Raw genomic sequence first — 11,811 nt, 5'->3', positions numbered from 1 at the left:
TACAAACGTCAAGATCATGACCTGAGCCAAAATCAGACGCTTAACCAACTGAGCCACCCAGGTGCACCAGAACAAATGTTTTTAATTTTTAAGAAGTCTAATACATTAATTTTTTCTTTTTGGATTGCACTTTTGATAAGTCCAACAACTTTTGCCTACCCCAAGTTCACAAATATTTTTGTTTTGTTTTTTAGAAATTTTCTAGTTTTTAGGATCCTGTTTAGATCTATGATCCATTTTGAGTTATTTTTGTACAAGGTGTTAGACATGGATCATTTTTTGAATGTGGATATCTGGTTATCCCAATACTATTTATTGAAATGACTACCCTTTTATTTTTTTATTTTGGAGAGAGAGAGAGAGAGAGAGAGAGAGAACTTATAAGTGGGGCAGAAGACCAGGGGGCGGGGGAGAGAAAAGGAGAGAGAGAGAGAGAATGAGAATCTTAAGCAGTCTTGATGCTCAGTGCAGAGTCCAACACAGGGCTCAATCCCATGATCCTGGGATCAAGACCTGAGATGAAATTAAGAGTTGGACACTTGACTGAGCCACCCAGGTGCCCCTAACCCTTTCTTGACTAAATTGCCTTTGTACCTTTGTAAATAAAAAAAAAAGTCCTTCATATATCTCTGGATCTATTTTTGGACTCTGTTATGTTGATTGAATTTTCTTCTTGGTGCCTTCACCACATGATATTGATTATTCCAGCTTTATAACAAGTCATGAAATCAGGTGATGCTACGTCTTTTCCATTTCCATATGAACACTGGAATGAATTTGCCAATTAAAACAATAGTCTTTTGGGATTTTTATTAGGGTCATTTAACTCTGTAGATCAATTTGGAGAAAACTGACATCTTAAGAATGTCAAATCCTTTGACCCATGGATAAGATGTATGTTTCCATTTATTTGAGCTTTCTCATTTCTCTCAGCAGTATTTTATAGTTTTCAGTGTACAGAAATGTCCTTTCTCTGATGGTTTTTTAAAATTAAATATTCAATTTCTTTAATAGATACAGGCTATCGATTTTGTTTTTTTCCTGAGTAAGCATTCATAGTTTGTGTCTTTCAGGGAATTTGTCCATTTCACCTAATTTGTCCAACTTACTGGCATAAAGTTGTTTGTGTTAGTCCTTTAATATTTTTAAAATCTCTATAAAATCTATGCATATCACTCTTCTCACTTATGATGTTGATAAATTGTGTCTCTGTTTTGCCTAATCCATCCGGCTAGAGGTTGATGAATTTTATTTATTAAAGAACCAGCTTTTGGTTTCATTGATTTCTTCTTCTTTTTTTTTAATTTACTATTCCATTGATTTCTAGTCTGATCTTTCTTTTTTTCTGCCCTTCTGCTTCATTTGGGTTTATTTTGCTGTTTTTTTTTTTTTTTTTAAAGATGGAAGTTTTGGTTGTTTATTTAACTCCTAATATAAGAATTCAAAACTGTACATTCCTCCTAAGCACTTCTTTAGCTGAATCTCACACATTTGGATATGTTGTATATCATTTTTTTAAATGTTTATTTATTTTTGAGAGAGAGAGAGAGAAAGACAGAGAGACAGAGAGAGAGAGAGAAAGAGAGAGAGAGACGCAGAGTCCAAAGCAGACTCCAGGCTCTGAGCTGTCAGCACAGAGCCCAACATGGGGCTCAAACCCACAAACTGTGAGATCATGACCTGAGCTGAAGTTGGATGCCCAACTGACTGAGCCACCCAGGCGCCCTGTGGGGTATCATTTTTATTCAACTCAAAATACTTTCTAATTTCTAATTTCTCCTTTGAATCATGAACCATTTAAACATGTAATAATTACTTTCCAAATATTTGGGAGATTTTCTAGATATCTTTCTGTAATTAGTTTCTAACCGAATTCTATTGTGGTGAGAGAATGTGCTTGGTAGGATTTGAATGATTTAAAGTTTATCGACACTCGTTTTATGGCCCAGAATATGGTTTGTCTTGGTAAATGTGCTATGTTCACTTTAGAAGAATGAATATATTCTGTTGCTGTTGGGTGGAATGTTCTATAAATGCCAATGAGGTCAAGTTTGTTGATATTGTTCAAGTGCTGAATCTCCTTGCTGGTTCTTCTATCTACTTGTTTTATCAGTTATTGTGACAGGATGTTGAGATCTAGGACTATTATTGTGGATTCATCTATTTCTCATTGCTGTACCATTAGTTTTTGGCTAATGTATGTTGAAGCTTTGTTAATCAGGTGCATTTTTACGTCTTCTTAATGCATTATTCCCCTTGATCACTATGAAATGAACTTCTTTATCTCTGGTCATTTTCTTTGCTTTAAAATCTACTTTGTCAGAGGTGTCTGTCAGGGTGGCTCAGTCGGTTGAGTGTCCGACTCCTGATTTTGGCTTGGTCATGATCCCAGGGTCATGGGATCAAGCCTCATGTTGGGGGCTTGTCAGTCAGTCCTTCAGTCCCTCAACTTAAAATCCCCTCTCTCTCTCTCCTTCTGTCCCTCTCACTGACTCTTGCTCTCTCTCTAAAATAATTTTTTTACTGCTTTTAATGTTTATTTATTTTTGAGAGAGAGCCAGCCAGAGCGTGAGTGTGGAGGGGCAGAGAGAGAGGGAGACACAGAACCTGAAGCAGGCTCCAGGCTCTGAGCTGACAGCACAGAGCCCGATGCGGGGCTCGAACCCATGAACCGTGAGATCATGACTGAGCTGAAGTCAGACACTTAGCCCACTGAGCCTCCCAGGCTCAGTTAATTATATTTTAAAGAGATTTAAGTAATATGTTAAAAATCTTATATATTTACCCATATAGTTATTACTCTTTTTACGTTTATTCCTTGAGTAGATCCGTATTTCCATCTCATGTAATTTTCCTTTGCCTGAGGGACTTCTTTTATAATTTCCTGTAGTGTTGCTAGCGATGAATTGTTTCAGGTTTTGAATTTCTGAAAACATCTCTATTTTGCCTTTGGTTTTTAAAAGATATTTTTGCTGGATATAGAAATCTTAGCTGTCAGGTTTTTTTTCTTTAGTACTTTAAAGACGTTGCTACACTTTAAAGTCTTAACACTTCCGGGGCGCCTGGGTGGCTCAGTTGGTTAAGCGTCCGACTTTGGCTCAGGTCATGATCTCGCAGTTCATGGGTTCAATCCCCGCATTGGGCTCTGTGCTGACAGCTTGGAGCCTGGAGCCTGCTTCAGATTCTGTGTCTCCCTCTCTCTCTGCCCCTGCCCTGCTCGTGCTCTGTCTCTCTAAAAAATAAACATTAAAAAATAAATTTAAAGTCTTCACACTTTCATTGTTGCTGATGAGAAATCTGTTGTCATTGTTATGTTTGTTTCTCTGTAGGTAACTTGTCTTTTCTCTGGTATTTTTAAGCTTTTCAGTTTCTCACTGGGTTTTGAGCAATTTCTGTATGACGTGCCTTAGTACAGTTTTCTTCTACTTTCTTACGATTGCATTTTCTCCGAATTCTGGGTCATATTATCCGGCTTGTTTGCATGCCCCGTAATCTTTTATTGGGTGCCAGGCATTGTGAACTTTAACTTGTTTGGTGCTGGGTGTTCCTGTACTCCTCTAAATATTTTTGAGCTTCGTTCGGTAACATGGTTAAATCACTTTACAGATGACATTGGAGCCTCCAAGGGTAGTTTAGTGACGATGTCATTTGGCCAGCAAGTTGCACAGTTAAAAACTAGAACACTTTGTTCTGTGACACAGTTAAATTGCTTGGAAACTATTTGATCCTTTGGGGGTTTGCCTTTAAATTTGTCAGTAGCATTCAGCCTAGAACCAGTGCTGGCCACTAGGGAAGCAAGACCCTTCCGAGTATTCCCCTTAATGTGTGAGTTTTCAGAGCGGTTTGTTGGAACAGATACTCTTCCTGGCCCCATCGAACACCTTTTATTGTGCCATCTACAGCCTTCTCAGATGGGGGGCACCTGGGTGGCTCAGTCGTTTAAGCATCCAACCCTTAGTTTTGGCTCAGATCACGATCTAAATGGTTTTGTGGGTTCAAGCCCTGTGTCGGGTGCTGTGCTGACAGCACGGAACCTGGCTGGGATTCCCTCTCTCCTCCTCTCTTTGCCCCTCCCCCAACTCACGTTGTCTCTGTCTCTCTCAAAAATAAATAATAAATAAATAAACTTAAAAAAAAATCTTCTCAGATGATTCTTTCCGCAGCCTTAGGTAATTTCCTTCCACCCACACTTGCCGATCCGTGCCTGCCGGGAAGTCAGTTGGGAGCCTCTGCGGATCTCTTTCTGTACAGCTCTTCTCTGTGGTACTTTGTTCTTAAACTCTGCCGCCTTGTTACCTTTGAACCCTCCCTTCCTTGTCACCTCGGGCATTTGCCGGCCTTCACTTGGATTCCGCCGCCTGCACCGTGGCCTGGGAACTCCCTCCGGGCACCAAGACAGGGCAGTTGTTGGGATAACCTTATTCGTTTCCCGTCTCTCATGTATCTCCACCTTTCATTACCTGAGGCCCAATGTCTTATAAGTAAGTTGTCATTTCACATGCTTTGTTTGTTTGTTTTTGGTCATTCCAGACAGGAGGGTAAATCCCATCTCTGTCCCTCCATCTTGGCCAGAAGTGAAACTTCATGATTTACTCCTAATCCAGAGGGTCTCAAATTTTGGCATATATAAGAATCACTTGGTGGGGCTTATGAAAATGCAGATGCTCCTACCAGTAATGCTGGGGCCTGGGGAGGGAAAAGAATCTGCGTCATAGTGCGGAACCCCGACGCACTGAATGTAGACCTATGTCCACCTTGGACCTGCAGGCCGAGTGGGCTCTAGAGATCTCACAGTGCTGGGGAGTCAGCCTGCGTGGTTCCCATCCCACACCTGCCTGTCACTAGCTGAACCTCTGGATCATCTATTATAACACCCTTGCAGGGTTATAATAACTATTAAAGAGGATAAGCCATGCAAAGCGCTAGCACGTGGTAAACAACGAAAGCTAGTTATTGTCGTATGCATTATCTCACTCGATGGGTATAAGATCCCACTTTGCAGGTGACACTGGAGCCTCCCAGGGAGTTTAGCGAAATCGTTATTTGGCCAGTGAGACGCACGGTTAAAACTAAAACCCAGGGGGCGCCTGGGTGGCTCAGTTGGTTAAGCATCTGACTTCGGTTCGGGTCATGATCTTGCAGTTTGTGAGTTCAAGCCCCACATCGGGCTCTGTGCTAATGGTGCAGAGCCTGCTTGGGATTCTTTCTCTCCTTCTCTCTGTCCCTCACCTGCTTGTTCTCTCTCTCTCTCTCTCTCTCAAAATGAATAAACTTAAAAAACAAAGAACAAAAAACTAGAACCCAGGTCTCACAGCCAGTCCAAGGCTCTTTCTACCTCCGTTGAGTCTGAAAGACAGGTGGAGGGCCACTAGCAGGGGGAGAGGGACCACAGGGTGTGTGTGTGTGTGTGTGTGTGTGTGTGTGTGTGTTTGCAATAATGAGGGGAAACTCCCCATTACACTTTGCAAGACAGACAAATCACCTATCAGCTTTCTACTTCGTGGGGGTTGCCACCAAATGGTGGTGCTTTATGTTATGCTAAGTCCTAGACTGCACTCCCAACTAAAGCCCCCGCTGCTGGAAATGATGTGTGTGGATGTCTCTTGTGTGGCTCTTGCTCGGCCTCCAGGATTCAGGGAGTTGGAAGCATGTGTGTGCTGGGGGAAGGGCAGGCTCTGGATTTATGAGCTTTGCCCCCTCCCTCCATCCCGCCCCCTCCCGGCTGCTCTAGCACATTCAGAAACTCTTCAAGTGCAAAGCTATTTATAATACAGAATAGGGTCTATTTATGGACAAGGTAAGTAATGAGCCCACAAGCTCAGGCCACTCGGCTAGCTTGTCGGGTTTGGGTTCGAAGCACTTAACTGCCTGTTCCAAGCCATCCTCCTCTTCGATTTCCCTTTCTTGCTTTTATACTCTGATTCCATCCCAGACCTTCTCTGAGCTCTCTTTGTAAGCCTCCTTGGTTTGTGGCGAAGCAGGGTGTTTTGTTTTTTGTTTTCTGTTCTGTGCACCACGCCTATCAAACCCATTTGAAAAGTTGGTACATGAAAAGCATGAAGACTCTCTTTCGCCAAGTCAGGCAGACCAAGCAGGGTTTGGGAATGAAGGATAATGGAAGTAAACATGTCTAGAACTTAAGTAGAACTATATTGATTGGTACGTTTGTAATTAACCAGGATTCTTTCCGGTTTGAACCACTGGTGGCATGGGGCATGGCTGGGGGGAGGGCGGGGCGATTTATAGGCGTCCGCCCATTGCTGTGGGTGGGTAATTGACCCCTGACAGTCAGCTTATATCAACTAAATGACGAGGGCAATAAGTGGGTTTCTCTACCGGAGGCAGTTCAGGCCCCTGAAGTCCTGGGTGAAGGCCGTGACGTGCCCACAGCACTGTGACGCAACCCTTGATCGATGCCTTCCGTTGGCTTTAGAGACCACGTGTCGGGGCACGTGGTTCGTGGGCCGCCTTGGCCGTCACTGTCAGAGTCAGCCTCCCAGAGTCGCACACGGGGCGAGAGAAAGGACGGGACTGAATGAGCGAAGCTACACGCAGGCCTTCGCTGGCTTGTTTGTACCTTTCCAAAGCCCCTGACGTGTGTCGCCCAGCATTCTTCTCAAACAGCCGTCTGAAGTACGTCGTGCTGGCCTTGATCCTCCCATCCTATAGAAGGGGCTCCGGAAGTTTCGCTGAACACAGCCTGACCCACCAAGCAGCCCTCTCGGGCCTTGAGAGAGTCCTGTGTCACTGGCAGCCCCGTGTGTCCACCCAGAGAGGAGAAATGGGGCAGCAGACGAGGAGGGAAAACCTAAGTTCCCATCCAGGCTCTGTGAGTAGCAGGCTGTGTGGCCTTGGGTGAGTTGTTTCACGTGCTGGGGCCTCAGCCTTCTCACGTGGAAACATAGGTGCTCGGGCAAGAGAGGTGCTCCCTGATCGTGAGTGGGGGTTCTAGGTGCGGCTGGACCCGCCCGGCCTCCTGCCTGGAGGGCCTGGGGCGCATCTGCATGCCGTGGGCTTGAGGAGCCTCCAGGGGGTGGGGGCGGATTGCTACCTACCATGAGGACCACTTCTCACCTGTGCTGCGTGACCCCCTTGGGGTCTGTGTCATGAGTGTGGGGAAGGTAAACCCACAGGTGAAATGAAACCAGTTGAAGACTTGGGGATATTTTAAAGGTGGTGAACGAGGGGCGCCTGGGTGGCTCAGTGGGTTGAGCGTCCGACTCTTGATTTCCGCTCACGGTTCGTGGGATCAAGCCCCCGCATCAGGCTCTGCGCTGACGGCATGGAGCCTGCTTGGGATTCTCTCTCTCTTCCCCCCCCACCCCTCTCTCTGCCCCTTCCCCGCTCACCCTCTCTCTGTCTCTCTCCCAAAATAAATAAATAAACATTAAAAAAAAATGAAGGTAGTGGGATGCCTGGGTGGCTCAGTCGGTTAAGCATCTGACTGTAGGTCACGATCTCATGGTTCGTGAGTTCGAGCCCCACGTCGGGCTCTGCGCTGACAGCCCGGAGCCTGGATCCTGCTTCGGATTCTGTGTCTCCCTGCCCCTCCCTCTTCGCTCCACACCTGCCTGCGCTCTCTCTCTTTCAAAAATGAATAAACATTAATTAAAAAAAAAAAAGTAGTGAGCAAGACAAATGTGCCATGGAGCAAAAGGCAACATTTGTGCGACTTTTCAAGAGCAGAAGTTTTTTGGGGCGCCTGGGTGGCTCAGTCGGTTAAGTGGCCGACTTCGGCTCAGGTCATGATCTCGCGGTCCGTGAGTTCAAGCCCCGCGTCCAGCTCTGTGCGGACAGCTCGGAGCCTGGAGCCTGTTTCAGATTCTGTGTCTCCCTCTCTCTGACCCTCCCCGTTCATGCTCTGTCTCTCTCTGTCTCAAAAATAAATAAACGTTAAAAAAAAAAAAAATTAAAAAAAAAAAAAAGAGCAGAAGTTTTTCGAGAAATTCCTTGTTGGAGGCAGGCCTCTCCCAGCTCCACCCCGGTCTTGCCCCTTGTCGCCTCTGCGTCCTGATGCCTTGGTTGACAAGCCTCCCAGGCAACCAGGGAGGGACGCTAGCAAAGCGAGGGGGCTCCTGCTGGGAAAGCCGGGGGCAGGAAGGGGCAGAACAGCAGCCGCCCAACAGCCTGTGAGTTCGTTCTCCTGGTTGCTCTTTGCAGGCGGTTGAGATCTGCAGTCTATGGTTTCCTTTGTTCCTCCCCGGATCCCTCGGGGCTCGTGGCAGTTGGAATGGATTGTTTTGAAGGTTTCAGAACTCTAATGGAAATCATAATACACCTGTTTTCTGCTCTTTGCATACCCATCTATGGCTGTTTGATTAATAAATCATGGGGAAATGAATTAATTATTCCTTAATGATTTGTCTCCTTGGCAGACAACATATTTCAAGGCGAGGGAGATGCAGGGAAGAAATAATAAAGGAGGGAGGGCCTTGATGTTGAATAAGTTGAGGAGGAACACAGGATCAGAGGCTCCCGAGGGTTCTTTCCAGGCCCACGGACCTTCCGGGGAAAGGCTGCTCAGTGTTAGAGCTGGGGGAGGCTGGTGGCACCAATGGTGGGGCATTGGGGGTGACGGAGGACAAGGGGGCGCACAGTCTCTGCAGGTGCAGGGAGTCGTTAGGTCAAGAGCACGAGGCGGTCAGTATGTGTGAGAGTCACATCAGGGCCATCCTGGCCTCTCTTCCAAGCCACTGTGCCCAAGGCAGACATTCGAAAACACTGGAAAGACCCAGGATCGTGGGGAAGCACGGCTGCTTCAAATAATACAGCCAGCTGTTCAGCCCAGCAGTTCTCAAACTGAGGTTTGTATCAGAATCCCCAGGGGGACTTCTTTTTTTTTTTTTTTTTTTTTTTTTTTGCAGTGCAGACAAATGGGCCCAGTTCCCAGAGTCCCTGGTTCAGAAGGTCTAGGGTGAGACTGAGAACCTACCTGTCAAACAGGGTCCCAGGACCACACTTTGAGAGATGCTCTCTTCCCCAATTGCTTCCAACTCGATTTCTCTCTTCCATGGCTCTTCGGTCACCCTTCCCCACCCCATCCTTTTCCCCATCATCTCACTCCCTCAGGGCCTCTCTCTTTTGCTCCCTGGACTCTTCTCCTCCCTCCTGCCTCCTTTTTCCTGCACCAGCCTCCTCACCCCCACAGCCTCCCACACCCAACTCTCTTCCTTTTTTTTTTTTTTTTTTAAGTTTATTTATCTGAGAGAGAGAGAGAGAGAGAGAGTCCAGGTGGGGGAGGGAAAGAGAAAGAGGGAGAGAAAGAATCCCAAGCAGGCTCTACACTGTCAGCACAGAGCCCAACGCGGGGCTCAAACTCCTGAACCATGAGATCATGACCTGAGCTGAAACCCAGAGTCAGATGCTCAACCCTACTGAGCCACCCAGGCGCCCCCCCAACCCCGACCCCCGCCTCTCTTCCTAAGCAATGGGAAACCTGAGTTTCTTGAAGACTGAAATGCAGACAAGACTGGAAGAAAAACCAGTCCAACTCCCTGGCCAGGAAAGGACACTAGTCACAGGCCACTGGGGACAGTATGGGCTGGCCAGCACACAGAGTTCCCCACAGCTGATTGATAGAGCCGCCTAGGGCTGGTGCAGCCCGGCAGGATGCCATGTGACAGGGGTAAGGTTTGCTCTCTGGTGCCTGGGGAGATGTAGGAGACGGGGTCACCTGGAGGACAGCCTCCAGGCTCCCAGTTCAGCTTCAAAGATCTGTCCCCGTAGAAGATCTCAGGCTTGAGCACGCGTGCGTCAGAATGCGCCGGAGAGCTTGGTCAATGTGGTTGCTGGGCGCACCCCACAGCCTCTCACTTTGTAGGTCTGGAACAGGAACCCCCTGGATGGGGGCAGGTGAACCCGGATGAGCTGGTAACACAACCAGGGCCGGAGACATTGCCCTTCCAAGGAGTTCCCGGGCGAGGCTGACGCTGCTGGTCCCAGGCAGCTGCAGAGACACAGTTCGGGCGGCCTAGACAAGGAGAAGCCCTGAGCAGGGGCCAGAATTCAGACTCCGGAGGGCTCTAGTCGGGGAGGTAGATGTGGTTGTGGGAACTTGGACCACAAGTCAGGGATTGGTCTGGGGCCCAGGAGGGCTGATCTGAAAGGTGGAGTCGTAATGAGAGGATATTGGGCCGAGGCTGTGTGTGCCGGGGTGGAGGGGGGAGTGCCCCTGGGAACAGACTCCAGAAGCCCACTGCCTACGTCACCTGGGGAGAGGCCCGCGGCCTGGGCTGGAAGGGAAGCTGGTGAAAAATGGCTATTTGGTGGCGGGGGCTGACACGGGAGCAGTCGGCTTGGAGAAGGAGGAGAAGCAAAGAAGCAAAGGCCGGAAGACGCTTGTCAACCGGAAGCAGAGGTAGGCCAAATGCACATCCAAGCGGTCAGCCTGTGAAGTATCATCTGTGTGCATGTTCTTTCTTCACAGGCCGACTCGGGGAGTTTGGGGGCACCAAGCCCGGCAGTGTAGGGGCATTGCAGAGAAGTGGGGGGAGGCCGTGGGACTCTGTCCCTCATCTCCCCCTCCCTTCCCGGCAAGTCACCAACTTCAGATGCTAAAGGATCTCCCAGTAGGAGCCGTCTGCAGGATGCCAGAGGGCCTTGGGTGCCCGGTCCTTACACACAGACAGAGCACTTGGTCATACGGTGAAACCTCGGCATTCCCGGCACCGTTCGGTTTCCAGCATAAATGAGTGCAAACAGCTATTAACATCTACTGTCTCGCTAACACGTGTCTACCGGGAACTAACACAGCCCAAGTCTATGCCACATGCTTCTAGGTGCTGTGATGTGAATCCCCGTATCACACACAGCCCTCCCCCTACCACCTGCCCCAAAGTGCCTAATCTGTCTCACAATCCTTCTCTCACAAACAAAGAGAGATTGTTGAAGGATGAACAAAGGTGAGGACACCTACATTCAGTCTCTGTTACCACCCTGAGCTTGTCTGTCAGCCTCCCTTTCCCCTTAGGGTTGGTTTTTACCTAGAAGGCTCTTTGGTCCCTCATGCAAAGGCTTGGCCTTTTTCCAGGCTGGCCTCAGCAACGGCCGACTCAGGATCACTTTCCCCCTTTTGCCACCGCACCGTAACGTCACCGAGAAATGAGCTGACTCCCAGGAGCCTCAAGGCTACTGACCGTGGGTGGGCTGCAGAGCCTGGCTGGAGCCACCCTTCCCCAAGGATGCCCATGCTCCCCTGAGTTTGCGGGTCCCTACAGTAAACTGTAGCACCAAGGTTGTGTGAACTGCTGACTTGCCTATTGGTGGCAGATTTGACTTTATTTATTTTTTATTGTTTTATTTAGAGAGAGAGAGTATGAGCGGGGAGAGAGGGGCAGAGGGAGAGAATCTTAAACAGGCTCCACATTCAGTGCGGAGCCCAACCCCAACGTGAGGCTCGATCCCCCGACCCTGGGATCATGACCTGAGCTGGAATCAAGAGTCGGACGCTCAACCAACAGAGCCACGCTGGGGCCCCAGACTTGACTTCAAATAGCTTTATAAATGACAGGTGCGAAGTTCCTGGAATCATCAGGGGTCTGAAATTTCCAGCTCTACAGTTGATTCCTACCAAGGAGCAGAGATGCTCTCCATGGTGTCTGCCCCTTCAAGAGGTTGTGGGATTCCCAGAAGGCCAAGAATGCCCAGTCACCTTTGATCCTTGAGTGTGTGATGCCATTATTTTTACCCTCTAATAGGCAAGGATCACCTAGAAGGTCACTCAGCCTGTCAGTGGCAGACTCCACTGAGAGTCTGGGTCACTGGAACAGCCCAGCCGCCATCCAAGGAGGAGGGACTGCAGGGATGGTTCTG

Source organism: Panthera uncia, chromosome E1 (genome assembly GCF_023721935.1).
Source record: "Panthera uncia isolate 11264 chromosome E1, Puncia_PCG_1.0, whole genome shotgun sequence".
NCBI lineage: Eukaryota > Metazoa > Chordata > Mammalia > Carnivora > Felidae > Panthera > Panthera uncia.
This window is presented reverse-complemented; position numbering follows the sequence as displayed.